The sequence below is a fragment of the Cygnus olor genome, chromosome 12, assembly GCF_009769625.2.
Source record: "Cygnus olor isolate bCygOlo1 chromosome 12, bCygOlo1.pri.v2, whole genome shotgun sequence".
NCBI lineage: Eukaryota > Metazoa > Chordata > Aves > Anseriformes > Anatidae > Cygnus > Cygnus olor.
Genome location: NC_049180.1, coordinates 872542 through 896903, shown reverse-complemented (window position 1 = coordinate 896903; position 24362 = coordinate 872542). Strand labels below are relative to the sequence as shown.

Genomic DNA, 24362 nt, shown 5'->3' with positions numbered 1-24362 from the left:
GGATATTTTTAACTTGGGACATAACACTACAAGACACTCTTCAAAGCAGAAGTTTTTTATTTTTCCATTTTTTTTAGGCCACCTCCTGCAAAGATGTTCACTCCTGCTTTGCCTGGAGCTTCTGGGTGGCAGTAGTGGGGAAAGAACAGGGGGACTCATCGGCTGGGTGGTTCAAAACACAGTCAGAAAGCCAAAGTCATCACTGAGAGATTTTTACCATTTTTTATTTCCCAGTATCTTTCAACAGCCTCAGAAGTAACAAGAATAAAATGGACGCGTATGTTTTCAAAGGCATCTGCGTGACTTAAGAACACAAGTGCCATTGAGTTTCAGGAGGATTTGTGCTGTTTAGGACTTGTTTATATAGGAAAGTTACGCCTTCTACACCAGTATAGTTCTACGGATGGATCACTTCATCTGGAATAACTGGCTTTTTGGTGTTAGTTTAACTTCTTCAAAACACTGTAAACTGAACCACTGGCTCCTAAACTGTAGTCTATAGAATTACACTAAACAGTAAAATTTATGAATGAGTTGGTTCTGTGTGGTTACGCAAAGTGACTCAAAGAAATTCCACGACTGGGTAGTGGTCTCTTGGTCCTAACTATAAGAACCACTGAACTAAATAAAATAAAGACGTTCTTATTCCAAATTAAGGTTATCTGGGGAGTTGCAACTGTGCGTGTTTCAAGTTCATGCCTTTGTTTTTATTAAGGTAGCCCTCAGCTCACCAAGGATTTTTGAAATCCACTCAGAACTACTCTGCACCATTTACAGTGCAGAACTAGACCTAAAACTTATATGAAAATAGGAGGATAACAGTAATACCTAGCTGATGTGGAATATTTTAGATCTTAAAGTGATTTTGAAAGATGAGCACACTTACCCATCTTCTAATTGTAAAATTGCAATATTGACTATATGGTTCTAAAGTTTTTAAGCAACAGCAACAGAAAAAGGTGCCATTATTCTGCATAGAATTCACCATTTATGGAGCTTGAGTTTTTTTATTATTTTTTTTTAAATGCCCATAAAACAGATTTTCATGCTTATGGCTATTCAGAATTACAGGATGATCCTTAGTAAAAATTTGAATATCATTATTATTTTTCCTAACAACTATGACTTTTACACTGTGAAATAGTCTTCCCTGAAAAAAACTGACAAAGAGCAAAGCTTATCACTTAGATAAATTAAATGCCTTCCTCCCTATCACTAGCAGCTGTAACCAGTGATGATTTAGCTATCTATGTAACTATCTGGAGGCTTCCTCTCGTGGAAGCAGGTCACTTCAGTAGGGGTACAACCAGAGGTTGGGTTTGTTTGTTTCTTCAGAAGGACAAACACTGAGAGGATTAGTCGTGTCCTTGGCTGGAACCTGGGGTCTTCTCCAGGAGCTTCTCTCTTCTGCGCAGAACTGCACAGGTTGCCCATGTGGGAGTCTCATGTAAACAGGATTAATCTCCCTAACCAGGTTGCTCCTGCGGATGCTTCAGTACCCCCTGATGCTTCCCAGCTTTTCCTTCCAGAGTTAACATGCTGCGGTTTTCTTCTGGGGGAGCTGGGTTCAGGCTCCTGTTCTCCGCAGCTTTCACTTCTAGCTTTAATTCACCGGGGGGCCAAACCCCCAGTTGTGATCTCTACTTTCCTTCTGTTCATTTTCTACAAGCTATCAAGTACCTCTGGTTGTAAATGAAGAGGAGGTTAGCATTTCCATGATTTCCAGACCTGGACTGCTGGACAGCTGCTAGTGTGTGTTTTTCTGCGTAGATGGTTTTGGCAGCATTGAGATGTTTGAAAATGAAGACCTTACATTTTTGTGGCTGCAGTGTAGTCTCGGATATGCCACCACATTCTTATTATTAGCACTCTAAGAGCATTTAGAGACCACAGCCAAGATCAGTGTTTCACTATATAGACACCTGAACTTGTTTAACCTACAATTTTCCTTTTTTTGAAGTCAGTGCCAAAACTCACTGGTTTGAGAGGAGCTAAAATTTCACTCCCTATCTTGCAGAGTTTTAGTTTAAATAGCTAAAACAGATGAGTCACGGGAGACATGAATTACTGTCCTCATTCTGCAGAATTATTAAGCAACTGGCCACAGCTCAGAAGGCAGCTGGTGGCACGCCTGGAGGCTGGACCGGGACCAGCTCCTTCACCCCTGGGGACATCCATCTTCTCTTGCAGGTCTACGTTAAAAACAGAGAGCTAACAAAAATCAAATCCCCCTTCATAGTTTTCATTAGGACACATAGAGAGGCTTAATATATTTAGGTATTTTTCTGCATGCTAAAAGCCTTCTGAGCTGTTTTTTAATAATTGAGAATGATATTGCTTAGAATATTCAGCAGATAAGTCCTGTTTTGTATAAAGCAACCTAATACTCTGATTCCCAAAAGAATGGCTTAAAATGCGTACATATATTTGTTATAGATATGTTAGTTACAGATTTTTTTAAAAGAAGTTTTATCTGTTTGTCAGTTGCTATTATATTTGGAGAGCAGGAAAAGGGAGGTACAAGAGAGTTACAGCAGAAACACTGCAGAGGTGCAAAGTAGCGACAGGCATGTTAGATGCCTGCGATACGCACACGCAGGGGTTTTGCGGTATGGAAATTGGTCCTGCTGGGGCTGCAAGACTGTGTAACCACGACAGCTGCTTCACGCTTCTCTTGGCCTCTCCTGTCCTTTTTCCCAGGTGAGAGGTATTTGTCTCCAGCTGCCTCTCTTCTCAGCCTTGCCAGACCCTCAGTCTTTTGTTCAGTTAGTCCAAGGCCCGTGCTGGTCTCCGGTCTCTATGGGAGGAGGGGAACACAGCTCCCTACCCAGCAGACTGTTAACCTTCGCCCTCCTCCATCCGTACCTGGGTCACATCTTCTGTTTGGGCCACTTGCCACCTGCAGGGGACACCGGTCCGGGAGGCTCCTGACCCTGCTGGTCCTCACTGCGGCTCTCACGCTGCCGTGCTCGGCCATCAGTGGCTGCCCCTTGATGATGAACACCATGGGTTATTCTGTTACAGGCTCCCTACCTCAAATTTTGGTTTGCTTCTGTTCTGCAGATAGGCACGTCTATGGAATTACACACTAAGCACCTTCTGTCAAAATCGCTCTGATCTGATCGTGATCATAACCCGAGCAGGATTCAGCTGCAGCTGACAGCCAGCACCTTCCCCACCTTCTGCCTGCCCACTACAAAAGCTGTGCAGACCACGCGGCCTCACAGCCGACAGTGCTGAAGCCCAGCAGATATCAAAAAAGCAGAAGAAGCAGGTTTAAAATTCATAAAATGTGATACATAGAAAAGCCAAGATAGCAAGACAGCCATTTAAACAGTCAGTCTAAACAAGAGGTATGGAATTAAGAGTGGAGCAGGTTAACCACTGCTGTGTTTAATGTGGCAGATCCGGCACTGATACAATCCAGTTATATAAGAAATAATTTTGGCTGTTGTTTTTACAATTGTGTTGTTGATGTCGGTTCAAGAGAATGTTCAGTGTTAGTGAGAGCGCTGCAGGGGATTAGAAACCCTAGAGTCAAATTGCTCTTCTTTGGATGCCTAACTTTGCCTGGGTTTGTAAGGCGAAATAATACTTTTTATGGGATCAGCTGGCAGAGCTGAAAAAATTGGCATGCTATTGAGATCAGAGTTTGGCAATCAGTTTTGAAAATTGTATTTTTAAATCCAGTAGAGTGTTGTCACGGTTCTAATACTCTCGTTACTTAAGCTTTACCACCTGAAGGCTGAGCACAAGAGCTGCTTAACACAGCCCTGTGAGTCTCCACACCTTCGATTTTACCCAAAAACTTTTGGATATTACAACCGGAATATAAAACATTACATTTGTTGCTATTATCATGATTTACAGGAGGGGTATTTGATTAAAAATATGTATATGCAGCTGTGTTTTTATAAAAGTAACTTTATACTTTGGGCATACATAAATGTATAGCAGTTACGAATATCTGCAAGCTCCGTTGCTGACAGGACTAATTTGGCTACTTTTGATGACTCACAAAATTAGGATGCCAGGAAGGGAATAACTGAGAGAGTCAGTAAGGCTCCTGGTTTGCCTGTTTGTCCAGGTATCCACTTTAATTCCTTGTTTATATTTGGTACTATCAAAAATCTGGATTTCATTTTCCTGTCTTAGCTGGCAGTTATCCCTTTGCTCTGAAGCAATACTTCTTGTTTGCTATTTGCTACCATAAATGTATGTTGACATTTTGTATTTAAACACACTTTGTATGCCTATGCTAAAACCTCACTCAGGCTGGTTTTGCGATAGGCACAGAGTTAGTTTTAAACAAGAGTTATAAATCCATGTTCAGATGCTGTTTGGGCTGCGGTTCCAGGATGATCAACTTGTGCGCACACGGAGCATTTCCAGTGATTTGATGGTTTTCAATACCTCCCGTGAGAAACAGCTCTCAACATGCCTCTTTCAAAGCTTTGGGTCATCTTTGATCTACTCCTAAGCTATCGGCTCTCCAGTGACCACTAGATCAGACTCGTGGTTCCAGGTCTGCCTGCTGTGAAGCCGTGAGAGAGCACAGTGAGCGCAGCAGCCTGGCCAGCCACTACCCCGCCAGCTAGGTGCCACGACACCCAGCCTCCAGAGGAGCTGCCGGCACGGCGTGCCGCTGGCAGCATCCTGCACCTGGCGGGCAGGTCCCTCGGGATGCACGGGCTGCTCCATGGCACGTGTCCTGCAGAACCAGGGCGCTGCACGGAGCACGAGCCAAAAACGCTGCGTCCCACCCTGTCCTCCTGGTGCGCGCAGGGCCCCTCTGCTCCCACCAAGGGTGGTCTTCTGGGCTCCCGGACTGCTCCCTTCAAATCACAGCCACTCCTAGGGCTGCTCCTTGGTCCCTCAATGGTCACAATACGCTCCTCCGGCGTATTATGGCAGCTACATGTATTTCATCACATTACTATGCATTGATTCCTGCTGTCATCCCAGGTCTTCCCAGCAGCTGACCACATTAACCTTTCAGAAGAATGGGTTGTCTCTGAACTTGCAGAAACAAAACAGTCGGTGTGGACAGCTAAAGCATTGCTGTGGCTCTTGTGTTCTCTTAAGAATTCTCTCAAATCCCTCCAGTAACCAATTTCATGGCATCCGATGAAATACCGAGAGAGAAGCAAAGCCTCCGTGGCTTCAGAAACAGTGTGTGCTTCTGCCAGCCCACTATGGTCTGCTAAGTGGCGTTCTGTATTTACCCAGAGGATTTTATTTATCATCGATCACTATTCACAGTGATGTCTCCAACGTTAATTCAGATTTGCTACACAAAATTAACAATACTCGAGTTCTGTTAGTATAGCTGCTCCCCTGCTGGCCAGGCCCAGGCTGCAGCGGGGCTGTAGGATCCTGCTCTGCGGCCTGAGACCTCCCGTGGTACGGCCTCTCCAGCCCTTATGGTGACCGAGGTTAAAATGCCTGCTCGTGAAAACCGATTCAGAGATGGCAGAATATTCTGGACGAGCAGCTCAGCTCATTTTCGATAGCGTTCGGTCTGCTAAGTGCCAATGTAAATCCCAGCACGGTGCTTGCGCTGCCACCCTCGCAGCTGCCCCGCAGAGGGGCGGCCAGCTCCTGGGGCAGCTGCACCACCTCTCTGGATTCGCTTTGGGGAAGCTCGCGTGGGCAGGGCGTGATGAACATTGCTTTTTTCCGCCTACTTCTATCTCAGAGTTTTACCTTTCTCTGCAATTGCTTTAAAATGTGAGAGCCCAGAGAACGCAAAGCAGCTCTGTATTTTGACGCCCTTTTCATGTTGTCTCGCAAGAGTGGATTCATTTTGCAGCAGGTCTTTTTTGTTTCCAGCGTCATAATCCATGCTATCTGCTGTGGTGGGGTTTTTTCGTTTGTTTGTTTTGTTTTGCTCTGTTCTGCTCCCCATCGGATGTGAATGAGCAGCGGTGCTACCGCGAAGCGTTTTGGAAAGGTTTCTGTCCCACAAGGCCTGCTGCTGGCCACAGCCTGACCTTCCCTGCGATGGTTCACGCATTTCCTGTTTTCTGACCGTTTGCTATGGGGGAAAAAATTCTTATTTTTCTAAACTAGATTTCATTTTTGAAAACAGTTCAAATAATAAATAACAACCTATTAACCCAGCATGCTTTAATGCTCAGAATCTTAATATAAAGACTACAGAGAGCACAAACATAACATTAAAAAAATCGTGCACAGTTATTTATCCTGCCCAGCTCCTCTCCCCCATAGTGAATGCAAGCTGTCTCTTTAATAATGCAAAGGAGTAGTAAATTTCAAGCTGAGGATGGGCAATAACAAGGAGAGTTATTTCCACAATGCCCCAGTGTCAGCTGAGTGGCTTAGGAGCGCACCTTATTAGTTCTAACAGGCTGGTTAGCATTGGGTCACCTCTGCGGCTCGCTCCCCAGCAGGGTCACTCGTCTCCAGGCTATATTTGGGAGAGGGGGAAGGGAGGCAATATTTAGAGATTCTCTTATCTCCCAGCGTTTTTAGCGCTGTTTATTTTTATTTATCCCCCCTCGCTCCCTTTTATGCCTTGCCTTTCTCTTGCCCTCTCTCCCACCCAGTGTATCTTTGCAACCTGCATAAATTCTGTGCTGGGCAAACCCCTCCCCTGTGAGAGCAAATTAAAGCAGAAACCATGTAACCGGGGTTTTTCATCTGTATTTCTTTTCAGAAGAGAAATAATTCAAATTAATCAGGCTGTGTTTGTGTACGGACAAATAACAAAGTGCATTAGGAATTTTTAATGAAAGCAAGCCCAACATGGTTGCACTTCCAATTAAGCGTGGCTATAGCACCACTGTCCTAAATAAATGCACGTGTGTGTGTAGGTGCTGCACGCGCACACAGGGCTATGCTAAAACGCCACCTCTGTTTTTAGGGCCATAGAAATAGTTCTTAGGATTGGTCCTTTAAATAAAGCTCACTGAGGCATCTTTTAAAATGAATGTTCATTTTTTCCTAACTGAAATGTATTAAAAGCTGCACATTATGGAAATGTACGTGCGGTTTTTTATATGTTCCTATCTCCATCAGCCCCTTCCCTCCCCCTCCCCCACCCGCCAGTTCCCATCCAAAAATGAATGCAAAGAAATACTATTAGGCTGTCTGGTTATGTATTTTTTATGAGGCCATACAAGACACTGCCTGACCTCGTGCAGCTCATGTTATAACCACATTGAAGATGCTTTTCATTTGGGTTCTGCTTTTCAGCCTGGATGACCTCTATTAAATAAAAAAAAAAAAAAGAAAAAAATGGCCTAATATGTGACCCCTGGGACTAGTCGCTTCAAGGATTACATTTAATTCATATGATAATATTGAAATATAATGTTTCTGTCTCTAATGTTTTGGACGTTTTTTCTTTCTTCTTTATTTCAGGGACCCTTTGAGTCTTGTCAAAGAATTTTTTTCCTTTTTTTTTTTTTTTTTAATCAGTTTTGGGTGGAGGACGAGTAACTCGTGCTCGGTGGTCAGATTCTTAAAAATCACCTTTCTTCCTTTGGAAACCAGGCGTGAATACAAAGGACCACGTTTCCCACTCTCTTTGAAGGAGGAGAGAAACAAAGGCAGAGAAATTATTTTTCATAAGAAAGCGCGCCTACCAAGATCTCGTCAAAATAAAGAAGCACTCTTTGTTTTGGCGTTTGCTTAACCAGTTGGTAGCCACTGACCTGCTTTCCTCGTCCCCGCTCAGCCCCGTGCAACTTGGTGGCGGGAGCAGGAGCAGAGCTCCCGTTAACTCCTTCGCTCTCCCCGGCTCCTATTGTCTGCCCTCCACTGCCGCAGCCCCGTACAGTAGCAAACACACATGGAGTTACTGTACAAGCGCACATGCAAACACCGCTCCTGCGCTAGCTTCCGTAGCCCCTGCATCAGAGAGAGCGGCTCCCGCTGCTGTGGCGTGTGATCTAACATCCAGCGTTCCTGATAGACACCGCATATTTCAGGGGTTTATAACTTCTCCATAAAAACGTACGCTGGGATGAAACACGACTCGCGACGGTTCAGCTTAGGAGCAAATTTGCCTTTGCCAATTGCAAAAATAAATTTGACCGTTCCTAAATATTCTGTGTGCAAAAAAAAAAAAAATCTTAAATAAAGTGCATTTTTTCCCGACCCTCTCACTGAAATCATGTTGTGAGGTGTACAGTGGAATTCAGCAATCAGTCAGCAATCAGACCTAAGACCTTGCACAGGGGAGCAACGAAGCCCTTAATCATTCATGGTAATGACACGTTTGTAAAAAAGTGCCACGTGTACGCACCGCGTATTTGCAGCAAACATTTAATGCAAGGTTGTTAAAAAGTGGATGCGATCCACGGAGGGGTGGCGAGCTTGGTGCAAGGGATCCGAGCTCCTTGGAGGAACCAGGCAGGCTGGGGGCAGAGCCTGTGCCGCCCGGGCTAACAAAAGCTGTGCCTTTCAGAACAATAGGCCTGCGCTCCTGGTCACCCTCTCCGTAAACACGGGGACGCCAATTTGGTATATTTGCAAGGGGATGCACGATTTTGTTTCCCCCCCTTCTTTTCCCGCTCTCGTTAGAGCTGTGCAATGTGGAAATTAATTTGTGCAGAAGTGCACCTCGGTACCGGCACCGTTGCAGGGAAGCAGCCCCAGCCAGCACCGTGGGGCTAAGGCTGGACCTGGATGCTCAACCATTGTGCGAGCTATCGCAAACAGTGCTGCACGCTACATAAAACCTCGCGCTCCTCGGGTGTCTGTGCACACGGAGGAACAACAGGGCAGGTTAGGGATGGAGTTTCCACGTTAACTCCGAATGCCGTTGCGCTTATTTGCGTCATAGGCTGAGCCTCGACAGTTTTTGGCAAAAATCTAATTAGCGACATGTACGTTGCCCTGCGTGCGCGTGTATTACATGTATATGCATGCCAGCGTTTTGTATAGGATATTAAAAAAAATATAGAGGCTTTTGGCTCCCTTTTGTAAGGCATTAAGCTGTGACCCTCCCCTCCTCTTTTCCCTCCCCCTGTAGCCCTAGACTTCACGATGCCCTGACTGCTAGCTTAACATGGAGTTGTCTTTTTTATTTTTTTTATAAACCCAGTCACAACACCGAGAGAGGAGGAGGAGGAAGGGAGAGGAAGGGAAAACTAAAAACCCTGAAGGATGGTTCTCAAAAATTCTAGCGGAACCAGGGGGAATTCCTCGGAGAGCGGGAGCCAGCCGGCGGAGGTAAGGCAGTTTGCGCGAACCCTTTCTCTCCTCTCCCCTCTCTGCCTCTCGCTCCCTTTTTGGTTATAAATTGCCGTTTCTCTGCGGAGCAGGGAGGGAAGGTGGGTGGGGAAGACACCTTAACTTCTTGCCTGCTTAAGCAATCTGGGAACGGAGCTCATGTGAATATGCAAATGGGCGCGGGGCTGCGCCGTGACACGTGCGCGCTCCCCTCCCTCCTCCCGGCGCCGCGGCCGCTCCTCGCCGCGCGCTGCCTCCGCGTTCCGTGGGGGCGCCGGGGCCGCGTGGGGGCCGCGCGGGGGCCGCGCGCACCCGGGGCCCGGCGGCGGCCGCGCGTGGGGGCGCGGGGCCGGAGGCGCGGCGCCGTGCCGGGGGCTGCGGCCGCGTGTCCGCGGGAGGCGCGAGGGCCGGGTCGCGCGTGGGCGCGGACGGCCCCGGGGGGGCGGGGGTGGGGGTTGCGGGCAGGGCCGGGCCCAGGGCAGTGCGGAGCGGCCCCCGCTGCCCCCCGCCGGGGCTGGGGCCGGGCCGCGGCTCCTCGTGGGTACGACGGCGGCGGCGGCGATCGCAGCCCCCGGTGCTGGCAGGAGCGGGGCTGCGGCACGGCCCCGGGGCGGGGGGGGGAGCCCCGGCAGGAGGGCTGCGTGTGCCAGGGGGGCAGCCCCGAGCTGGGACCCGCGCAGCGGGTGGGGGGCACTCGGGTGTCAGCGCTGCACCGTTCTTACTGCGAACGTGCGACAGTATAGGGGGAAAGACGGGAAAGGCGTTTTTGTTAAAAGGAAATCTTTTATTGGAGGGACGTTTTAGAAATTTACAGTCAGTGAAATTTAATTTTATCCTTTGCCTTTTGCTTTATCCACATTTTAATAAAACGGCCATAAAGAATAAAAATACCACAGCGGTTGCTGAACAAAGCAGATCGCGGGCGGGCGGCCGTGGGGCTGAATGCGATTTAAGAACCGAGGCTGTGCTCTCATCCTGCCCGTGGGCTCAGCAGGGACCTGAGGGTGTGTGCAGAGGAGTTAGCAGGGGGAGAACGATTCAGATGGCATTACACACCCATTAACTGCAGGATTAATATTTCATACTCAGCAGACACAAACTTTCTGCTGGTTTTTTTTGTTCGTTTGTTCTGCGTTTGCTTACCTGCTAATTTGGGTGCACCCGGTAAGGTCTGTGTTCATACACAGTTATTCTAGAGCGAGGGAAGCTGCCGCAGACCTTCAGTGCTGCTTGCGATGCCTGCCGGCAGCCCCGGTGCCGTAAATGACCACTCACAAGTCTGCAGAACGTCACTAACATTAATTCAGTGAAAAAAAAAAAAGAAAAAAAAAAGCAGCTCTATTAGTTTTTCTTAGGTATTACCAGGGACTTTAAAAGGATATACTAATGGGATAACTGTATTCACTAGATTAATAAATAAATAGAAAATCCCTAATTCTTCCAAGGGGTGGGGCCGGGGGAAGTGGATGAAAGTGACTCACGGTTAACTGAATAAAAATCCTGCGTTGAAACTGCCTGATTGATCATACCGTAGTGCACTAAGAGACAACAAGACAACTGAAAGTCGAGGAGGGAAAAGGCAAGAGCACCAAGAGAAGAAGTGCAGTACAACCCTAATACGGCAATCCGCAGGGTAAATCAACCTGTCCGTACGGCCTGGCTTCCTAAACAATGGCCAGGCCGCCACCTCTTTCATTTCTGTGCCACCGAAGCACCATGCTTGCCTCGAGTTCTTAGCAATCTCAACTTTTAAAGCGTGGTGCTGACACGTGCTGTGTTTTCACCTCATCCTTGGTGTCTCGGTGCTGTCTGGGCACCAGCACCCAGCTGTCGGCCTGGCCTGGCACGCGCTGGCCGCGGGCGCTGCATCCCGGCTGCGGTGGCAGCGATCCTCGTGCCCAGCCCAGGCCGGTGGCACGTGCTCGGGGTGGCCAGGAGCCACCGCCGGTGCTCGCTCACGTGGCAGGGGAGCATGGGCAGCAGTGCTCTCCCTCCGTTGGCAAGGCGTCGAGGCCGGGTGGCCTCGGCCCCCATTGCGGAGGAGTCCCTGCTGCCCCGTGGCCGGGAGCGGCGGTGCTGGGGAGCGCGTGCACGGCTTCTGCTCGCCTCGGTCCTCCGTGCCAATAAAGAAGAAAGGCAGGGATGAGGATTGTTGCTATTGATCTGCCCAAGGGGATCATTAGGCATCAGTATCAATCTACAAATCAGTGGGCCTGTGTTACTTGCTTGGGCAGTCATTGCCAATTTGTTCCTATTAGATGGCCGAGCCCGGAGGTGTTTGATGAGCAGATTGGGTCTTTATCTCGGCACTGGAGAGCACGCAGGCTTGCAGAGAGACAGGGCAGCTTCGGAGCGTTTCTGTTGTTTGTTTGTTTTCTTCTGCTGAAATCTGGCTGCCTTTTTATTGCGCTGTAAAGAATTTGTACGGGCTGAATATGTTTCTGGTTTATATATAGTTTTTCATATCATCATATTAAACATATTAAGACTTAAGGAGAAACTATTTTAAAATAATCCACTCTATTTTATTTGGTATGTTTACCAGCAGCACGCTCTATAAAAATACATATTCATGCCAGATTCTTTTGTTATCCTTCCCAGGTCAGACCGAACACTAGGAACACAAACAATTTTTCTTTTGCTATCCCAGTGCCCGCTCCTAGGGATTTATCTAGTTACTGTTGGTGAGGTGACCATTCCTGCAATATTTCCCTCTGTGATTTAATTAAATAAGCCATGAATTAAAGCTTGCTGATAAGATTTTATTTTTAAGCATTATTTACATTTATTTTCTGACAATAGTCCTGACTTTTTGTATGTATCAATTTGATAGTAGTCCTTTTCTGAGGATGGCTATGCAGAGTGTTTTAGAATGGTCTCCCTCATCTGCATATTTTCCCTATTTTATTTTATTTATTTAATTATTTTATTTTATTAATGCTATGCAAAATGAATGAACAACAAAATTATACAATTATAGAAGAATGTCATTTAATGCCAAAAGATGGATTAAAACAGTTTATATGAATGATCTGATCTGACATTAGTGCCTTGTTATTTCGTGCAAACCTTGATTTTCAACTGTTTCGTTTCACTCCTGACATGAGCATCGTGCAGTTTAAACATCTGTCCAGCCGTTAAAGACCCTATTGATGCTTGGTTATTGGATTTCTAATTTTCAGGTTTTGTCAGGGGGTTTAAGAGACTATATGAGTGTTTATAATTTCTAATGAGTTTAATCTGTAATTTGTGCCTATTACCTGTGACTGTCAAATCACTTTCCCAGTATTTGGTCTGTACAAATTGAAAATAAAGAAATATGGGCTTCTAAATAGCCTAAAATATTTGTGCTATCTTTTATGTACAAATATATGTGCGGTAAACAGAACTATACATTCTTATTCTGTTTGAAGATCAAGAATGATTTTAATCCTGCGTATCTACTGCAATCACAATATATTATCTAAATCCAAATTTCTTTGAGGACTTCTTGGATATATGTCACTATTTCAATTGAGATAAAATAGTGTATGTTTTAGGCCACTGCAAGGCTGATTATTGCTGCATGATTAGTATTTGTCAAATTCCATCTTTTTTTTTTTTTTCCTGAGACAATTCAGCTCCTCCACATCTAGGGGAGAATTCACCTCATTCTGTCTGACAAGTGTTCTGCTGTTGAGCAGTCGATCACATCTATGTAAACATACATCTGCTTGCTGTATGAGTTTTGGAAGCAGAACAGTTTTAATTTATCATAAACTTCATATAACTCATTAGCTTTCATCTTTACGTCACATGTATAGAAATGAGTTTGGAGTGTACTCAGAGGGTTTTTTTCTTAGGAGTTTGCTGTACAAATATTTATGGACATTTTCCTTTGTAGTACAGATTCCAGTTGAAACAGCTATCATGCGATTAACAGCAGATTTCGACTTAAGGAAAAGGTTGCCAAAAGCTATTGTTTATTTAGTCGTATGGCATTTTGCATTGAAATTTGTTTTGCTACTATTTGTAAAAATACACGACTCTCCTGGGAGGAGAGATCAGGCTTTTTCCTATGCTCTGGTAAGGAGGGGAAAAAAGGCTCCCAGAAAATTAAATATAAGTCTGTTTGTATATATGAGCATAACTTTATAATCACTGCATATTCTGACTATTTTCAGTGAATGAGGTCTGTTGTTGCCCATTCAGAAAACACATATATGGAGATTTTATTGTGTTTTTTGTTTTAAGGATAATAATTTGTCTCTGAGTTCCCCTTGTTTATGTTTCTGTCTATATCTCTTTCCTCTTCTGTGTTTTATTTAGTAAGGCTTCATCTGTGAAATTTCTCCATGAAACAATTGATACATTCTCAGCACGCTGTGGCGAGTGAAAAAAAGCCCTTAGATTAATGGTCAGTGTCTCATACACACAAATTTGTGTTACGATACTACAGAGAAGCTGCGAATTACTGACAAGATCTAGAATAATTCCTAATGCTGTCGAAGGCTTCATTTTCTCCTCCGCATGATGGATGAGGCATAAGAAGTGCTTTCTGAGATCGTTAATGTGCATCATTCTGTTAAGTGTTATTAAAGTCCGTCTGTCTTAGGCAGCAGAAACAATATCTTATCCCTTATTTTGTCTCTCTCCCTGCTAAACTACAACTGCAGATCCTGTCTTTTACTAATGTGGCCTTTTGTTGGTGCTCTTCTTTTAATGGCTAGTTTATCCCGGAGCATTTAGGTTGGTTTTAGGATTGTATTTTCCCTTTTAATCAAAATATTGGCTTGTTACGTGGGAAAGTGCACATAATTTCAAGATTATACTATCTGTAACCTGTAGATAATAAGAAAGATGTGGAGGATCTATGCCAAATGTTATATTTAAGCTTAGAAAATACGGGCGAACTTTGATGCGGAGCCTGTGCCTGTGCTACGGGGCAGGTTGGCCGTGCAGTCCTGCCCGACTCAGCTGGAATCGAGCAGAACGCCTTGAAACCGAGAAGAAAATGGTGTGGAAGCACACGGAGCCCTTCCCCTCCCAACCTGACTGCGGGGCGTGCGGCTCGGCGTGTAAAATAATGCTGGGGACTATTCAGGCACTTCGCTCATCTTGCAGGGGACGAGTCGGTCAGAAACCTGCGAGCGGGCGCCTGGGAGCAGAGCAGCTGCGGCTTCGCGCTCGCTCGGGGGGCGTTCGCCCCACGGCCGCCTCCTGGGCGCCCCACGTGCGGCCGGGCCTCGCGCGGGCTGGGGGTGGGCGGAGCAGGGAGGTGGCCAGGTACCGGGCCCAGATGGATCGCGTTAAATCAAAGGCAATTTCAACCAAACAGAAGAATGCACTTTAAAGGTTTTTAACCTTTCTTAAGAGCCAATTTTTCCTTAAGCCCTGTGATAATAAAATACAATATAATTTATAGAGCGCTTTCCATGGGTATGCATTCCTCTCTCTCTCTCTTTTTTTTTCTTTTTTTTTCTTTTTGGTACAGTCAGATAAAATGTATCCAACAACTGGGACGATAATCAAGAAAAAACAAAACGCAACTGATCATAAAGACATTTAGAAATGTAACATTCCTTTTAAAAGAGATTCAGACATAGTTGGAAAGCCTCACTTACATACTTTTAATAGAATTACAGAAGTGTGATGCACAGCTGGTAAAAGCTCAGTCATCCACAGCACAGCTAGTTTTTGAGTATTTAATTTTATATTTGAATAATTTTCCAGATCAGGCTATAATCATGAATGTCATATAAAAAGATTTTTTTCATAAATTACATTATTTCACAGATGTGCAAATACTTCTGCGAAAAAAATTACATTGATCAGTTTTTAATACCCCCCTGTCTCACCCTTCAGTCAAAAGAAAAAATAGCTTTTTTCCCATCTTTGTCTTCAGAAAGGTGCTAGATTGTAAACATCTGAAGGAAATGAAAGGGGGTTGGCCAGTCCACCCCAAATTCTTTCCAGATTTTCATTCCTTTCACCAGCAGCCTTCTGTTCTTAGAGGAGAGGGAGGAACAGCAAAAGAAAGAGAGAGAAGATGTCTCTGTTTCTTATTAAAATTTAAAGTGAACGGCATTGCTGTATTTTGCTAATTTCCAATCTGCTAATTCGCGGGGCGCTTCGCAGGGAGCAGCGGTGCCGGCACGGTGTGGCCCCGCGCTTCGCGACCACGAGCGCTGGCAGGCGGCTGGGGTCGGCTCTGGGGGGAAGCCAGCAGGACACAAGCCATCTTCGTGCTGGCTTTGCTTTGCTTTCCAAAGAAGAGCTTGTGCTCATTAGGTTGTTTCCCTCAAGACATATAAAGTTGTGTATATTTTTCTAATAAGAAGGCGGCTCCTTGGTCAGGAATAAGCTTGGCCTCAGGCGCGTGCACGGCGTGCCGGGGCTGTGCCATCGTACGCCCAGGTGGCACCGGGCAGGGGCTGCTGGCCAGAGGCAGGTGCCTGTGCACGAGGACCGGGGTTTAATTAAAACTTCTGAGCACCTTTTTATCTGTTCTAGACGTTGAATCGAGGCATAGATAATTATGCAAAGCGTATTATTACATGGAGAATATCTGATTGTATTGTATATTGTTGTGAATGGAAAAGTTTGCCATAATGTTTAATTCATGGATGACAATTAAGATAAATGCGTATTTCAAAGCTTTCTCATCCGATATACTGTTTAGTTACAAATTTAAGAGAAAAGAAGGCTAAAAATAACTCTACAAAAAATAAAACAAGGTGTTATACTCTGGCTGTTTGGTATTAAATCAGAGTTGCCTGCTCAGTTTTTCAGGAAATTTAAGTACCAGATGCACTTGGAGAAAGCAATCTAAACATCAGAGTTTATTTTCAATATGCAAGTGGTATAAAAATATGCAAACCCTGATCATAGTGCTATGGAAACTACTCCACAAAAATGTGGAACGAAAGCTGTTACTGTAAGTGTGGTTCATGTATTGTAACAGCTGTGACAGCCTGATGCAGTTTAACACTTGTTCAATTACAAGAAAATATTCAAAAGGAAGCTTGATTTAAATAAGATTTGTAGCAATCATCTCTCAAATTTACAAAATAAACCAGGGACAAACAATATTGCCCGAATGCTTCACTCAGAATCGGGTTCTGAGTCGACTCCGGGCGATGGAATTGTTTCTCCCCCCTCTCTCCAGCTCCAAAAGCATTTTTCAGGGCTTATGTTACAGTTATTTGCAGATTATTTTAGGTCTGTGTTCTTTTATATCCACTTAGCAACTTGCAAGGAATATTTCAGGGGCAGACCATACTTCACATGCATCCTTTTTGGGGAGCGGGAGGAATGGGTGTGGTGGATTTAAAAGCGATTATGTATTTATGACAGATGGTTTTCAGTTTATGCAAGACAGCCTGTATAGACACCAACACAGGGACAACCATTCTGGGAATTTGGACACATATCATTAGGCGCTTTCTGTTAATCAAATGCAAGAAATATAGTAAATTTATTTTTATATGTGACTTGTGGAACAAACATGGCAAATGGACATTAAACATCATAGTTCTTAAAAGGAACTATATATTATTATATAATAATAATATATATCTTATATAACATATATATTATATTTTCAGTTTAATTTCTCTGATTTCTTACAAGTTGTATTGATTATCAAGATTTTGAGAATACTAACGGTTAAAATCATCATACTGCATAAATTTTAGTTATTTACTGTAGCTTATAAGTATCACGAAATGACCTTTTTCTGGCTTCATAAAATCAGAGACTTAATATAATTTAGGATCTCAAAGTGTAAGTTCCTTGATTCATTTATCATTTTGTACTGAAATTTGTTTAGTCTAGATAGAAGTCCTACTCTACTTTTCCTACTAGCAAAATATGCTTTGTGCATTGGAAACCAGAAGACCTTTGTGCCATTTCTTTTTCTTTTAAGCTTGACCAAAAATAGTCGTTATAGACTTCTTCATAAAAACCCAGACTTTATAAATAAAGGCCGTTGACTGACTCTGATGGAAGTTCCATGCCCAGAATGAAGACAGCGTATGACCCGTCTTACTAATTTTTCAGAATCGCAAAGTGTGTTAATATATAATACACGTTGAATTAGTGGTAGGTTTTGACTGTATCCCAGGCAACTCCTTTATGAATGTAATTAAATATATAGTTTTAATAGCGTCAAGGGGAATTAAGTTCTGAATTGTTATATAAAGAATGTTTATAAATATATATATAGATTATATATATAGCTGAAAGCAGAAGGCTATACAACAATTTATTTTTAAATTTCTACTGTAGTCAGTATGAGTGATTTCAAATGGGATCCGAGAATCTCCAAGCTGAAGCTCTCATCTTCTAAGGAATTTCAGTTACCTGGAATAAAATGTTGCCTTAGAAATTATTGACATAATAGTGCCCTTGGGAACTCCATAGCAGTCAAAGCGAAATCCAACAATAAATCCAGGGGCCACCTGGATAACTACCATTAAAGGCTTTTTCAGTGGAAAAAACTTTTTAAAAGCTTAATTCTTCCTAAATTTAAAGTTCAGTGATCATGTTTCTATATAACTTTCATAGCTAGGTGTTTTACTTCCCTTTGTTTAAACAACTTTTCAAAGCATATTTGACAGCAAAAATATTGTGCTTTCCGGTGGTGACATCACTAATTTACCCCTACTTTCATTGAAACTGAGTCAACAAAGATTTTCAGGCATAGCCAACCCTGGCAGCACTAATAACTCAAAGTAGTTAGCAATGAGTATTGGAAGCTTACGGCACAATAACAGATAAAGCACTGTGCTTTGCATTTTTTTAAATGAACGAGTCATTATAAATAAGATCTTGCTTATGTGTTAATCCTGCACAGTGGGCTTTGCACAGAGACCTCCTCCTCTGCTGGCGTCCCTTCCTGGGGATGGCGCCTTCGGCCTCACGGCTGCTGAAATCGACGGCAGATTTGTCTCAGCGGCTGCGTTCGAGCCTTGCTCCTTACACAGAAATCCCATTGAAGTCAATTGAATTTTGAGCAGAAACTGAAGGTAGAATGTGCCTGAAAAAATGAAAAGAGCAAAATTGATAGACTTAACAGCTGGTAGACTTTGGCAACTGAAAGACGGTAAAAGGTTACACCACTTAGAACCATTATTTTGCTCGCTTACTGCTGTAAATCAGGATTAATTTCATTGAACTCAGATGTATTGAAATGGTATAAACAAGATAAAAACTGGACCCCAAAGTGCGGGCCTTTCTGGGGTGGTTGTTTGAACTCCACCTGCAGATAACGGAGCAGAAAATCATCTGGGTCTTGCTGGAAGGTTCCCGGCCGGCCACCGGCCAGCCCCGGTACGGGGCAGGGACAGCCCCAGGGGCTCGCTCTGCTCCCAGAGACTGCTCCAGAAATGATCCTGCAGGGCCACAAAGCAGGGCAGCTTTTCAAAAAGCAGCGTAAAGCCCCGCTTTAACCCTAAGACCATTGACCTGATCATTAGGGATTATTTACATATGCTTTTTTCCATTAAAAACAAAACAAAACGAAACACCACAAACAAAGACTGTCTGTGACCATCACGGTTTCTAATGTATACAAGTGGACTGGCAAAACAGCTTGGCTTTGAAAGCTTAATGTAGAAGTATCAAAGAATTTTCATATATATGTGACAAACCGAACAGAGTGTTCATCTGCTCTGCAGCTCATCCATTATGGGAATGAGATGTGAAAATAGTTTCTTGTTTCTTTGAGATATCAGCAGACCGCACAAGCAGCATTACTTTAAAAATGCTGGATCTAGTTCGTATAGATTTATTCTGAATGAGAGAATATGTGTGGTCCAGCTCAATTACAGCCCCCCCCCCCCCCCCAGCATTTTAAGGTGTGTGTGTGTGGTGCAATAGAGGTGTTTGAATTACACATCGTAGCATGGTACGGGGAAGGAGATGTCAAAGAGGTAGCAGCGATGGGTCAGTCGAGAAGCATTTAAGCTTAGCTTTTTTAATTTCCTTCAAGCATACATGAAAACAACTTGAAACTATTATTTTACGTGTGCAGTTAGTTTATGCGATTACATGTTTCTAATCATGATTTTATTCTTTCCTTATTATCTCCCGCTTTTCCCCCCGCCCTCTTGTTCTCTCTCGCTTTAAGTGACTCTGTGAGATCTTAGGGGCAGGATGTCTTGCTGTTTGTCTGAGCACTGCCTGGACATCTCCAGTGGTTTTCATTATAACGCATACATGCATTACACACACATATATATGTATACATAAAAATAATAGATTGTGATGGCTTCCATTTCTCCAGAACTCCAAGTCATATTTTGAAATGTATAAAAAAGGCAACATCTGCCTTTAAATTAAAAATATTAAGGAATAAACAATAACCCCCCACACCTTTGGAAATTTTATAGCAATGTAACTTCTTATCAAAATTTTAAAAAAGAAAAAGGAGACAAGAATAAAATGTTTTAATTTTCTTTTAAAAATAGTTAACATTAGCTATCTGCTATGATTTCCACCTATAGATCAATATATTAACAAGGATACTATAGACCAATAAATAATAAAAATATTTTTATTGAAATTTATATAAAAATTAATTCTATTTCAGTGTGTATTTACACATGGCCATTTTGTAGATTTCCTGGCGTGATGCTTGAAAGACAAACCTTTTTGCTAGCATTCAGGCTTTCACCGAATTTGCCATATTCTAAGTTGATATGTAATATACATTTTGAAGTAGTTTTACAGGCGTATGATATTTACTTCATAATTTTTCAATAGGCTTCCAATTTTAAACAGTCTCTACTTTTCATATATAATGAATGATAGTTTTAACCACTCCCAGTTATTTGTACTGGTTTTAATCTTGAAAATGAGGTTTGTGTATCTCGTCTTTTTTGTTTATTTACCTTACCATTCTCTTATCTCCCAGATCCTTTTTTTTTCAATTGCATTTATTTTAAAATGCAATTTTTTTTCCTTTTAGTATAATTCTGTTGATGAGACTTTTTTTTTTTTAGTGCAAGTATAAAAAGAACTCGTTTTGCTGTTGCCCCCAAACCACTTTTATGCAGTAATATATGTGATTAAATGTAGGAGCCATCACTGATATTAGGGGAGTTGTTTTGTCTGCAAAGACCCGTCATGAAAATGTATCCTGATAGAAATCCTATTTGCATTGAAAATGCAGACCTCTCATTAGGAAGTCCTGACTCCAATGAACTTAGCCATAGGGACAGAAACGCGTTTAGTATGGCCTGACCTTAAAACGCTTGGCTTTTGTGACACTGTTTGGCAGTCAGAGGACAAAGGGACTCACCCAATCCAGTTATGGTTCCAAAATTTTCTGTTTCTGCATTCGGGCATGGGAACAAGCTGGCGTTGTTTTTATTCCGTATAATGAACAGGGGAAGTTCTGCATTGTAGATACGGGTTGAAAGTATTTCAGAAACAATTTTTAGTTATAGGCCACCATTTTTCTGAAAGCTTCTGTGTGTTTTTGAGGAAAAAGCAGGTTTGCTGCTCAAGACAAGGAATGCAGTTGTTGAGTATGGGGTATAATGTACAGGGTACTGCGTTAGCTCCTGGAGTAACTACAGCCTAAGCCTGTTTCTGTTCCTTCTGCAGCTTGCTGCCTGCCACCTCCCCCTGCTTTGCACAGCCAAGCCTCTCGCAGCCCTGTGACCTGCTTTTTCTTGCTCAGCTGTGCTGGTAAGAGGAGACAATCAGCGATGTAGGCTCTCGTGGAGCAGCTCAGGGAGCCCACCTCTAACTCAACCTAGCCCACCTCTGTTCTAACCTAGCCCACCCGCAGCCCAACCTGGGCCACCTCCAGCCCAGCCTAACCCATCTCCAGCTCCGTTAGCCCACCATGTGGTGGTCCTCACATGCTCCTCTTCATTTCAACCCTCTCCTATGCTGTCTGTAGTGGCTCTGCTCTGACCCTGGCCTCAGTGCTGGAGCCTGGCCAGCTTCCCTGCTTGCTGGTGTCTGGCTGGAGGATATGTGGAAGCAGTAGATGGGAAGCAAGAGGTCAGTTGAGGCCATGGCTGGTGTCAGTGGCGTTCCTGGCACAGAAAACTGAGCAGGATCTGGGCTGTGGCACTCAGCTACTTGTCCCATGGACTTGTAGTGTTATGGCAGGGCGAAGAAAGGGATGGGCTGAGCCCGGGTGAGTAGCTGATATTGGATTTGTGAGTAGCTGCTCTTACAATTTCCCACCTTTAAAGTAATGATAGATTTCCCCCCCTTGTTATTCTTTGTCTTGTGTGCCATGGCCATACATGTTCAGGAGATGATGTGCCTTGTGTCAGCATCTGGTGCTCTGCATGGCGAGGGCTGGAGTGGGCTTGGGCTCCCTTGTAAAACAAGTAACAACACGGGAGGTGAAAAGCACTGGAGTCACTTAGGAACACGAGAGCTGCCCAGTTTCAAAGGACATGGATTCCTGTATTACTGCGGTGCTGCTGGAAGCAGCACCCTGGAGCGGCACCGGGCAACGCACCTGGGATCGCTTGTTTCTGGGCCCATGCCATGAGGGGTCAGGGGCTGCTGACGCTGCAAAGCCCCAGTGCCAACCCCAGGCAGGGGCCACGTGCTGGGCATTGGCATCGGGGGAGACCCCGGGGCAGCAGGGCTGCCCACCCATCCTGTCCCGTCCTGTCCCGTCCCGTCCCGTCCCGTCCTGTCCCACCCGCCCTGTCCTGGGATCCATCTGCAGGGCCCATGCGGCTGGTGGTGACCACTGGTGCTGGTGGTGGTGCTGGTGGTGGTGCTGGTGCTCCTTGTGGCAGTGCTGCTGCTGGTGGTGCTGCTGGTGCAGGGGTGCTGGTGTTGGCGCTGCCGGTGCTGGTGTCTCCGCGTGCTGTTAACTTGCTCCTCAGCAGCTGGCGGGAGCTGAGGAGAGGCTTTGGCTGGAAATTAGGAAGGAAAATGCTGGGAGGAGATTGCAGAAGTAGCACATAATGAGCTATAAAAGGAACTGATGTTTCAGTGACAATTTTTTTTTTTCTTTTTGTTCGGTGCCGAATGTTGGATTGGGCATTTTTCCAGTTAATTTTCCAGCCTTTTGAAATACAGGCTCTTTAGTGGAATTTTAACTTTTCTCTCCCAGTAGATGGCAATGTAGTCTGCCCAGTGAGCAGTGAGAAACTGCTAACCTGTAATACACACTATCTCATTTTTCCTGGGTATTTTGCTCCTTTTTTTTTTTTTTTCCCCTCATCATTAAATACCAACTGGCTGTTATAAATAAGAATCCTGCTTTTTCCTAGCTGCTCGCTATTCTGGAAGGACCTGATGTCTTCTAACGTTTTGCTTTAGCTAAGTTAAATATCTGCTTTAAACATGGAGCTACATTGTGATTCAGCTTAAATAAACATATATGGAAATATGATGAACTTCCAATACATAAGAGATACCTTTTGTCTTATTTAAGTATGCTTCCAGTCACAACTTCTCAAACTTCCGCCTAGGTAGCACATTCAAAATTCAAATTATTTTGGTGGCTTTTGCGTTCAAAAAGTGATTTTCATAACAATATCCCTAAAACCTCACGAGCATTTATATTAAAATAATCTTCCTCAAGGAATGTAAGGAAACTAAATTTCTACCAGAAAAATAGAGGTGGTTGGCAAAAAAATTTAATGTAATATTAATTGTAATTGTGTATGGTTACACAAATTTGGCTTTAAGAAGAGAAAGGCAGATTTTGTGTGTGTGTGTGTGTATGGTGTACTGGATTTCTGCTGAGGGGTGGTGGATATTCTAGCATTTATATTTCTGCCTCAAATATTTGTGTTTGTTTTTCATGGGCTTTGTTAATACCTAAGGGAACCATTAATGCAGCCGAAATAACACGAGATCTGATGTTCTCATGGCATTTTAGTGTTTCAATTCCTAGATGGAAATATCATGAGAACACCAGATCTCGCGTTATTTTGGCCCCATAAATAGCTCCCCTGGGATTTTTTAAAAAGCCCATAAAATACATAAACACAAATATGGAGATATTCAGGTTTCTGCAGAACTTGCATGCACAGCCTTCTTTCTATTGAAGACATCAGTCAGCAGCTTTACTTACCTCCAAGCTGATTTGTCTTTGTCATTGAATGAAACTACTCTTTCTCTCTCAAAACTGAGGTTAGAATACTGGACCCATGTAGGTAATTGTGATTATGTAGGAGAAAATTCTGGATTACTTACACAGCCAGAATATTTTTCCTAATCTGCTATTTCTAATAGGACTGTTTTATTTTTATAAACAAATTATTATACATATATTTATTTTTGTTTTAACTATAATATTCATTGTATATTTAGTTGTAGCTAGTTAATTATTTAATCAAGTAAATGGTTTCTTTGGCTCTTAGCTAAAACAAGATAACATGCCAGTATTGGGATTAAGTTTTCATCTGTATCAACTGGCTTAAAAATACTGAACTTGATTCCTTTTGAATTAACTGAGTCTTATTTTATTTTTTTTTTTCAATATCACCTATCACCATAGTAACCACTAGCTGTCAGTTCAGTTTCTGACATTTTTCTCATTTGGTAAGATTTCAGAATTGCCATCCTCCCTGCCAACATGTCATGAACAAGAAAAAAAAAAATTGCATGAAAAATCTAATGGGTGTCTGGTCTGATTGTCCTCACTCGTGGCAGGAAAGACAAAAACTGATGAATTGTGAAATGTATTCAGAGGGATTCAAGAAAAGCAAGTGTCTAGGACCCCCTCCTCACCAACACCTCCTCGTTTTCATCTTGTTATGCTTGATGCACCATACATGTTTGCCCTGACACTTGGGTTTGTAGAAATTTAAGATTAACAGTTTTTACATTCACCTCGCTGATCCCTGTTTTTTAAAGTCGTCATTAAAAATAAAGTTAGCAGAGCTTGTATTTAGCAGTATTTCCCAGTCATTGATGAGATTTTAGCACCTTCAAATTTGCAACAAAACACTGCTGGTCTCTGAAGTCAACAGACAATTCTGTACATTTTTACATTTGTGTTATGTATTTCTATATTTTAAATGCATTTGAAAGAAACCATTAAACAGGTCAGTAAATACTGAAGAGAAAAGCAAATTCTGTGTTACTCACTGAGCTGGTATTATATTAATGTGGAAAAGGACAGTAAATAGCAAAATTGTCCTTTTTATTTCTTCAATCGTTTTAACAGAAGAAAAAAAAATGTA

General features: G+C 43.4%; 1 protein-coding gene across 1 annotated transcript in view; it reads left to right on the top strand.

Moving 5' to 3' along the window:
* Positions 1–24362, top strand: part of ZFHX3 (zinc finger homeobox 3) — a 533455-nt gene that overhangs the window by 5824 nt on the left and 503269 nt on the right. The window contains exon 2 of the mRNA XM_040571666.1: positions 9074–9201. The gene's annotated coding sequence lies outside the window, so the exon portion shown is untranslated. The remainder of the gene's footprint in view (positions 1–9073; positions 9202–24362) is intronic.